Source organism: Lonchura striata, chromosome Z (assembly GCF_050655825.1).
Source record: "Lonchura striata isolate lonStrDom1 chromosome Z, ASM5065582v1, whole genome shotgun sequence".
Taxonomy (NCBI): domain Eukaryota; kingdom Metazoa; phylum Chordata; class Aves; order Passeriformes; family Estrildidae; genus Lonchura; species Lonchura striata.
Window position 1 is genome coordinate 40140804 of NC_140740.1, and position 7018 is coordinate 40147821.

Sequence of the window (7018 nt, forward strand, 5' to 3'; positions counted from 1 at the left end):
TCATCCGGGCAAGCCCAGACAGGACACTCTTAAGTATCAGTTGGCCGTCATAATGGTTATCTCGCTTTGGGAACTTCATCGTCAAAAGAACCAACACAGACCAATCTCACATGTTAGGCCCAGACCTGTTCTTCTTCCTGTGATAAAATTCCCATAGGTAGCAATGCAAATTCCACTTTTAAGATCTGTGTAGCTCTGCCTTTTGTGTGAAGACTGAGTCATCTGTGGACACAAATAGCTGCACACATCTTGGTATTTCTCTGCATTTTGTCCTATAGAGACTAGAGAGACTCTAATGGACTGTCTGAGGAACACAGAGTAAAAGAAAAGGAAAAAATGTGGCCTCCCTCCCTTGATGCAGTTTATGCACCAGCTTACCAGTCCTTCCTAACCACCCCTCTACGCCCATGGTCAAGTTACTCAACAGACGTTTTGCCCAATGCTCAACATTTTATTTCTGCCATTCCTAAATTTTGAGCAGGTAATTCCTGAAAAGCATCAGGAAAAAAAACAGATTGCCTGTAAGAATTGGAGGTGACAGTTCCGTCACCAGCGGAGTGCAGATGACCTCTCTCATCTACAATGAGCCAAAGCCAAGATGCTTGAGCTGGAGCACCTTCAGTTAAACAATACCAATTCCATATTTTGGGATGACCAGTTGTTAGCTAAAACTCTCTCCAGTTCTCCAATAAGTCAGGATCTTCCACTAAATTCAGCCATAGGCTCCCTTAAAATGGAAATCAACTGATGATCAGGCAGTTTCAGGAGCATTAGTAGAAAAACTTAACCAATAACTAAGGTGTTGAAAACACCCTTAAGGGAACTAAACTGAAGAGGAGAAATTTTATCTGTTTACAAGTTTTTCTGTAGTTCCCACTACTGAATTTCTAATATCATATTCAATCAAGAAAGCCAAGTATCCTCCAGCCTCAGGATTGTCATACTACTTCAACCAGAACTCAGAGATTTACTTTCTAGCTCTGTTAAATGACGCACTTGGAGGCAGTTGTCCTCACTGAATGCAAGTGGGGCAATGGTGGGGCAATGCTTTACAAATATCCTATAAACTATATAGCACAAGTTATAAAACTTACCCATAAATATTTCTGAGATCATCTGATGTAATACAGAAGCAAAGTGCTGTTTACAAATAATCATTGAAAGTCTTGCAGCTTGGAGCATCTCTATTAGTTCATTGGTCCAACTATCCTGCATTTATTTTCAGCAGAAAACACTGCTTTGTACTCCTAAAAATTACCATCGGTTTGTTCAGGCGCCGAATTCCTCTCATTTTCTGTCCCACAGACAGCTGAAGCAGATAGATGTAGCAATTGCAAAATGCTTCCTTGCCTCCTTGAAATTATGTGGATAATGGGATTGTTTTCCATGAAGCTCTTCACGACATTCATTGAGAAACTGCTGTTCAAAATCAACAGAAAAAACTCAGACTCTCATTCAATGTAATTAGTGAATAATTATATTTTAATATTTAACAATATTTAATTTCAGTAATAAAATAAAAGTAAAATGCATGTTGGCATTTTAGATTAACAAGTAAAGAATAATTAATACAAAATATCTTCCATGTCATGAAAGTAGTTTAATAATGAAATAACAATTGCATCACAGGTGTGAACAAAGCCAAGTCCAGTCTTGGCTGTCTCCAAGATACCAGAAGGACTGACTCTCTTGCTGCAATCAAACAGTGATAATGTTCCATCTTAAGCTTCAGTAATTAGCTAATATAAATTAAGCTAAACTTCTGCAGAGTTATTTCAACTGGAAGATGAAAAAATACAGATACATACAAAGGGTTTTTTCCTGGAATCTAGCAGAAAGAAAACAACAGCATTAAGTCAGTCAACAGTGTGCTCAGAGGACTCTGACGATTCCCTTCTCCCCGTGTTATTACAATCAGTTAATTCCCTGGCACACACAGCTTAGCCTTGCTGTAATTTCCCAAACACCACTGTTCAGGACTGCATTTAATGACCCCTTCCACACAGACTTTTGGCAGAAAGGGTGCCAAACATAGCTATAGGGCCAAATCAAGTCTCCAGCTGTCTCTAGTTCATCATCTGATAGATCCTCCAGTATAACAATTCCATCCCTACAACTGCATTTTCTTCCACTGAACCTGGCAAAACATCACTAGGACTAACACTAGAAGTGCAGACATTCACAACAGGTTCAGGCAACTGCCTTTTATAGACAGGGATGAAAAGAAAAATAATCAGGAGATATGATATAATTACAGGATAATAAAAACTATAAACATTGTTAATACATTAATTTAACATTTAGATTTTACATCTAGGTGCAAAAATACACAGATGTCCAATTGTTAGAATTTTAGGTTGGAGAAAGTAATTTTTTTGACTGATACCTATCAACAGTCACGTATTTTTTTCAGCAGTGACAGAGGAGAAAAAGTATCAGAAATGTCACTGAGGGAAGCTCATCTGAGTTACACGGCAAGCAACAAGGATAAAATAAAACCTTCCATTGTGTCATAAATTTTTAATTTATCTGGTTATGAAAAACACACTACTGAAAGAAATTTGTTTATATAAAAAGTAGGAAGGGCAAAATGTGCCCCTGACATCCAACTTCCTGGTTAATTTCTGAACATTTGTGCTGAAATTCTGAAACCCTTGAAACACATTTTTTTCATATGAGGCCCATAAAAAGCACCATTCTCACAGTTCTCCTGGCTACAACTTTGGTGTTCTTAAAGCAAATCTCCATGGACAGCAGAGGGAAGATCATTCTGGCCTTAATTTTGAAAGGAGGAAGGAAGTCAGGTAACCAGAGTGTGAAGAGATGATGCTTGCAGGAATGGACAGTGTGACACAGAAGGTCTGTAAAGGGTTGGGTGGGAGGGAACAGGGGTGAAAGGACAGAAATGGGGGAGAGATGCTGAGTTTGTTCCAGAGAAGGACAAGAGAAGGCTGCAGGAGTCAGGAATATCAATGTAATTTGGAGACATGTCAGCTAATCATTCACTAAATTCAGAGCAGGACCAAACTTTACAGCCGGTAGAAAACTCATAGAAGTTTGCCAGTTGCTGGTTTGAATAAAGTGAAAAACATAAGCCTCTGAGAGTACCAGGCATTTTTATATCCAGGATTGGGTTGTGAATCTTTTTTTTTGATTTGTCTAGTTTAAGCTGCCTCTTCAAGGAAGAAGCTCTGATACTTCTTGGGAACTGGACACATAATTGTTCTTCTTTTACTTTATTTTGCACTTGAAAAATACAAGGAAAAAATACTTTGAATGAAGGAAGAAAAGCATTAGTGTTTAAATGGCTGATCCTGTGTGTTTAACAGAGAACTTTTTCTTGTTACAACAAATGCAAAGCTGCCATAAAGCACTCCACCTCTTATTTAAAGTGAGAGTTTCTGGATATGAAAATCACCAGACTAAAAGCCATTTATACCGCCTACAGAAGACTGAGATGTTCCAACTGTGCTCTATGTCACCTATCAACAATAATAACTGTTATTAACTCAAGGCTCTGCTGAAGTCTGAAAAGTCTGTTGCAGCTTAAAAAACCAAATCAACACTAAAAATCCAAACCCCAACAACAAACCTCCTGCAAAGTGATATTTTAAAAGAATTGATACTTGCACAGTACTGTTGGGAATCCTGTATAAGCTTGTTAGGAATAATCTTGGCTGTCTGATAGGTAGGAGAGAAACCTCTGAGCAACAGCAATAAGTTGAAAACAAGTAAGTTATAAAGACAGACATCAGAGCAACAAGGTTTAGAGATAACCCTGTGAGGTTTAGGGATGCAATCTCTTTTTATCTTGTGGGAATAAATGCATGCTGCTGTGAATTTCACTGTATTCTCCAGAGTTTATATATTGCTTTTCTGCACAACTGTCTATACAAGTTTACTAGAAGCACTATATTTTTTGACTGATCAAATTACCCTTTGCAGGTTATCACTTTGAAAGCTCATTACTGAAGAATAAATAATCAGGGTGTCTGATCAGAGGACACATTATACCACCTTTCAATGCAGGTAGCGATCCTTTCAAAAGCCATTTTACCCCCAATTTCCTTTGGGGAGAGCATGGTGCTTACTTACTTTTCTAACAACAACAAAATGTCAGCTTTAAACAATATGTCAGCTCTTTCAAGAGTTACTATGCAAAGCATAATAGTGCCCTTTTCCAAAATGAATTCTCTGAAAAAATATTGCCACAGTTACCTATAAAGTCTGTTATAATTTTTTACCACACCACCTTAAAAGGAAAATTAAACAAATTTTAAAAAATTATAGAAAATTCAATAATATATCCTGATTAAAATAATCTGTGTGTAGATAAAATATACACACATAGATATATAAATGTGTATATATATATATATATATATATATATATATATATATATATATATAAAATAGTAAACCCCAACCTTACCTACAGTGAAAAATCTTGCAGTCATATAAGAATGAAGAGTGATGAAGCCCTTACTCATAAAGAGAATCAGATCACAAGAGGGAAGAAGGTGAAATCAGGAAGCTAGTTCCTACTTGAAAAACCACAGCTGTGAATAAGGCTCTAAGTTTGTCTATGAATCAGCCAAACATCTGATCTCTGGTAGTAATTAAGTGCTGGAAAATAAATTCATCTGGAATCTTTTTGTGGAACAGGAGGTAGGGATAAAATAAAGCCACATAAAATAGCAGAGTTCAGGAGCTTTTCGTAGAAAACTTCCATAAATAATTCAATAATTCCTTGCTAAAAATTAAAGACTATTGAACACAAAGAAAAGAAAGTTTAAATTTTAGGAGCAGACCGTATTTTTTTGATCTCCATAAGTAAAGGGGAAAAAATGCAGAATTACTGGAATGGTAGAGTTTTATTTTTTAAAACAAAAAGTGCTCCAATTGAAAATGTTTATGTGTTTTTTACTATAGACAGAATGAGCAGCTGAAGCGTAGGCTTTCTGCAATACACAGATAAGACAGATGTTTCTTCACAAGCTGACAAGTAATACAAAATACAAATCAAAGCTGAGGAACTTCCAATTTTCACAAATGCAACAGAAAGGTAAGTCTGGGCAAATCCAGCTGTCTTGCTCTCCGAGTGCTCTGTAAATCAAGTTTAATTGATGATGACTGTGACACTTCTATGCAAAAGAAGTAAGAAATAGACATGTACTTGCCCCATTCTGTATACAATAATACGTATTTATTATATCTTTAGCTTCTGTCATCTATATAAAATTGCTTTAACTGACTTGAAATATGAAAATTACTTAGAGATGTTTAGCTATTTTAACATCTTTCTAATATGTGTTACAGGCAGAGGTTAAAAAAATCACGGAAGGAAATATTCTTTTTATTGCAAGTTATTTAATTAATTCAAAGTAAGGAGAAAAACCAGAGCTGCACCATCCTAATGGTGTATTTTCCTCTAAAATCAAAAGCGTATAGAACTGGGCTGTTTTACCGACTCACTTCAGCCTGTGTATGTTTAAATGTTACTCTCAGATTGGTAGCATGTTTGTGTCCTTTACAAATACCAGATTCCCAGCTGAGAAGTGGTAATTCTGTAAATTTGTAACATCCAATGAAGTCTTAAGGTACCAAAAGCAACTGATAGTTGCAATCACCATATTATTATTATTTTTTTCAATCAGTAGGTCCCTCTAAGAAGCATTACAAAACCACAAAGAAATATTACAAGGTACTGAATTGTAACTAGTACATTAAACAATTGTACAAAAAGAAAATTTTAATCTATTTTAATCTATTCTGGCCTGCTGAGAATGTGCTCTTCTGGTAATAGATTTTAAGGGAAAGGCAGTGTGAAAATGCTGAGCAGCTGCATGTGCTTATCACAGAAATGTATTATTAGAACAGAGAGCAATCACAGAGAAACATAACACAAACTGTCACAGTTTCCAAAAAACCTTGCAATAGATTATTCTAATGAGGAAGAATACAAAAAGTCCTTACTGTGCAGAGAATAAAATAACACTTGAGGAAAATCAGACATTCAAGAGGAGGTCATGAACCTTCTCGACAATAACATGGAAGAAGAGTTTTTCCCAGAACTTTGCAGAGGGAAAAATAATTTCAACAGGACAGGCCAAAAGACAGTGCAAATGTTTTATTGCTCAAAAAAAACATACACATTTAATGCAAGAAAGCAGTCTTGATGGAAACAAGCTAAAATCAGTTTCTGGGGCACTTTTCCCCTCCAGCATAACTGGAGACTGGACCACATTGAAGAGCAGCTGAGACTGGCTCAGTTGGTTAGAGCAGGGTGTCAGTAAGACGACGTTGTGGATTCTATCCCTGTTAGGCCCTTTGCTTAAAAGTTGGTTTTGATGATCATTGTAGATCCCTCTCAACTCAGGAAATTCTGAGAATCTGTGGCACCATGCAGTAGTGCAGGATGGTAAGGCCGCTGTGGATTTTTTCCTTCTGAAGACACTGGACAGTCATGACTCCTTTCCTGGACTCCTTATGGACAGCACCACCTCCTGAATATGATCCTGCCCTAAGGCATAGTTCACTTTACTTTTTATTAATGAAAAAATTATTTTCTTTCAGTTCTAATTTAGATCTTTCTTAGATCAAGCAGATGCTTGCTCTCCCCTACAGCTAAGCTCAATGTCTATTGATGTCTCTGACATTCTCATCAGTAGCCTATTAGCTTGATTATAGGTCCAGTAGAATCATCTGTTAAGATATGAAATAAGACCTTCCATTCATCATCTCCAACTGCAGGTCTTCAGACTGAATATGCAGAGACCCAGACTTAACTGCATGCAAATATAATATATATATATATATAATGCATCCACCTTCACACACAGTGGCCCCATGTAGAGCCATCAATCAGAGGAGGAGATCCCTAAGGGATGTGACTGGGGAATAACAATTCCTTGGTTCCCAAAATTGAAAATAAGGCAGTCCATCAGAGCAGGGCTGCCCAACACAGACCTTTCCATTCAAACATACAGAGCATTAGTACTGGTTATTGGGGGATATC

At 36.8% G+C, this 7018-nt stretch overlaps 1 long non-coding RNA gene across 2 annotated transcripts in view; it reads right to left on the reverse strand.

Moving 5' to 3' along the window:
• The window catches only part of LOC146763784 (uncharacterized), a 30548-nt gene extending 23777 nt beyond the window's left edge, over positions 1-6771 (reverse strand). For both annotated transcript variants that reach the window (XR_014951541.1, XR_014951540.1), the window contains exons 1-2: positions 4433-6771; positions 1095-1419 (exon numbers count right to left, since the gene is read on the reverse strand). This is a non-coding gene — a long non-coding RNA (uncharacterized LOC146763784). The remainder of the gene's footprint in view (positions 1-1094; positions 1420-4432) is intronic.
• Between the last annotated feature and the right edge of the window lie 247 nt (positions 6772-7018).